This window comes from Cannabis sativa, chromosome X (assembly GCF_029168945.1).
Source record: "Cannabis sativa cultivar Pink pepper isolate KNU-18-1 chromosome X, ASM2916894v1, whole genome shotgun sequence".
Taxonomy (NCBI): Eukaryota; Viridiplantae; Streptophyta; class Magnoliopsida; order Rosales; family Cannabaceae; genus Cannabis; species Cannabis sativa.
The window spans coordinates 73204422-73207428 of record NC_083610.1 but is presented as its reverse complement, the minus strand read 5'-3'; the positions used below and the strand labels follow the sequence as shown (position 1 = coordinate 73207428).

At 36.6% G+C, this 3007-nt stretch overlaps 1 long non-coding RNA gene across 1 annotated transcript; it reads left to right on the top strand.

Moving 5' to 3' along the window:
• The first annotated feature begins 644 nt into the window (after positions 1-644).
• Positions 645-3007, top strand: LOC133032724 (uncharacterized). Its single transcript, XR_009685295.1, has 2 exons — positions 645-1374; positions 2761-3007. It is a non-coding gene; the product is annotated as an uncharacterized LOC133032724 (long non-coding RNA).

Here is a 3007-nt window from a genome sequence, read left to right as displayed (position 1 = left end):
GTCAAAAACATCTTATTTGTATTTTTTTTCCTATTTTTGTGGCCTCTTTCACCTATAAAAGGAGAGCTCCCTTAGTTTATTTTTCATATTCAGAAAATTACCCACAAGGTCAGAGCTTCTCTCTCTAGAATTCGGAGCTTTTGACACTTAGTCTATTGTTGTAATTACCATCTCGTGAGAAATAAAAACTCAAAGTAGACGTAGCCCCATTACTATTGCGATATAAGAGGTGAACTACTATAAATTTGTTGTGTCTCTCTTATAAATATTTAACTACTTATTCATTCTCGCCAATCTAGCGAGCGGGTGTGGCTTAGAAGAGTCTAGATTTTTAAGTCAATATTTTGGTGCTTTCATTGAGAGCCACAACTCAAGAAAGTTACTAAACAAGATGGTTGCAACACGTTTACAAGTGTTGACAAACAGACTCCAACAACTGGCCGAACAACTGAGGGCATGCCAGTTGATGGAGTTGGAATCGGGACTACTTTTGCACCTTAAGCACCAGGAGCAAGCCTCGGAACCAACTCCTCAACTCTTCTTCCAAGGCCACCACCAACTTCTCTCAGGACTGACACCAATGACCAGATGCCACATGGGGAGCCTCATGTGGAGATAGACGACCCCAAGGAGGTCGATTGTAATACCCTGGAATTAAGGAAATGGATTAGCAAAGCCCTAACTAGTTAATTGAGTATTATTGTAGAATTATATTATATTATAATTTATTATATGCGAATTAATATGAGAAATGACATGTTAAGACCCCGTTGGTGAGTTAGGGGTATTTTAGTAATTTTGACCCGAGAAGGGTAAAACTGTGAATTTAATTTATTTATGTGCTTATGAACTATATTATTATATAGTATATCTGGTGTGTCCTTTTTCATGTGTGTTCTGACAAGTTGGCGCGGTATAGTCACAATCGGGTATTTCGGGCCGAACCGGGTTCGGGGCCGAAATATAATTTTGGGATAAATTATTGGCATTTTATTTATGTGTGAATAATCTGAAATTATTTAAATATGTGTTATAGATGAAATGAATTCAATGCCCTTGATTGTTTGAGTATGTGAGAAATGGCCCTAGGGGCAAAATGGTAAATATGTATTTTGGATTTATTTTCAACTAAAGGCATTCTTTGTAAAAAAATGAAATTCATTTCTGCATTTACCTTAACTCTAAAACAGCCCCCTTCCCCCCCTCTCTCTCTCTCTCTCTCTCTCTCTCTCTCTCTCTCTCTCTCTCTCTCTCTCTCTCTCTCTCTCTCTCTCTCTTTGTATTTGGTTGAAAAATTGGTGATTTGTTTGGTATTCAAGCTTGAAATTGAAGAATTGTTTGAGTTGTGGCTTGATCATTGCATTGAAGCTTGAGGTAGTTTTTCTATTGCTGAAATTTAATGAATTTGCTGCTGTGATTTTATGGTTGAAAAGCATGAAATAGGTTGGGATGGTCTTGAGATGCATGTTAGTGTTTTCTTATTGATTTGAGCATGTTTGTACTTGGATCTTTTGAATTGATGTTGGGTTAGGTTTAGACAGAATTTAAAAGGAATTTTATTGTGTTTTTATTCTCTTATTGAACTTTGAAATTAATTGTTCAAGTTCAAGTTCTTGAGCTTGAAGTTCTTGGTGATTTTGCTTAAGTTGGAGCTTTGAAGTTTATGATGTTTAATCTGAATTTTTGGGATTTTTACCATTGAATTTTTAATGCATGAATTGTGTTTTAAGCTTTTGATTTAATTACTGGAAAATCTATTTAATGGATTTAAGTTTTGGTTGTGAATTGAGTTGAAATGGATGAGTTTTGGGGCTGAAATTCATTGTTGAAGGATGATTTTTAGTTGCTGGTTTTTGGTGTTGTTGGAGAGTGAATTAGGTGTAATTCCTCTCTAATTACTTGGTTTATGTTAGGTGGAAGTTTGGTATGATTATGGGTTGATATAGCATGAAAATTGGTATTTTTGGATGCAATTTCGTGGCTGGAAACTGGGTTTCCTGGGTTTTTAAACCCAGTAGCCGCGGCCATTTTTGGCAGCTTATTGTATTTTTTTCGGGTTTTTGTTTTGGTCATAACTTTTGACTCGGAATTCCGTTTAGGATGTTCTTTATATCATTGGAAAGCTCGTTCCGAGCTCTATCTGAATATTTGGAATTTAAATGCCCAGTTTTTAATTTGTGGAAATAGATTTTGGGATTAACCCTATACTTGTGTATCCCGGAATTGTGACTAGGATTACCGGCACTTGGTCAGGAGCACCCGGGGATTTGGAATCTCCATATTTTTGGGACATCATGTAAGATAGTAGTTAGCACGTAGAGATATGCGCAATGGCGCTTATATGGAATGTGATTTATATGAGAAACTAGAAACCGGGATTAGAGTTATTACTCTAAAGTGAGCGGTTTATTGGCTTAGGGTTATTACCCAAGTGAATTGTTAATATGTAATTGTTATGCCATGATGTATATAGCTGTATATTGAAGTAAAGGGTTATGTGTTCAAGGCATAATCGGGTTGGACTCTGTAACTAGAACCGAGATGAACCGTTCTAAAGCCTTATTGTAATTAGACGTGTGAGCGTAACATGTAGGTCTATGCCACATAGACATAAATAGGCGTGTGAGCGTAACACGCAGGTCTGTGTCATACAGACAAATATGAAATGGCATTATTATTATTTATGTGATGAGTTATATATGATTAACGATATATCTTACTGTCTTGCTGGGCTTGGCTCGTGGGTGCTCTACTGTGCAGGAAAGGGTAAATCTATCTCTGATCAGCCATGAGTATGGGAGTTGGGCGATGTATGTACATGTTCGGGCCACACTAGACCAAGCGGGTTGGGGTCTACCAGCGTTGAAACTTTTGTAACTCTATTTTTGCCGCTTAGGTCGGCTAAGGAGAAAAGACTTGTAATATTTTGTAAAATAATTTTTTTGGGATCCCGAAACATGTAACTTTTGTTTGTAAGGTGAAAATTATTACAAGTTTATTTTCATTC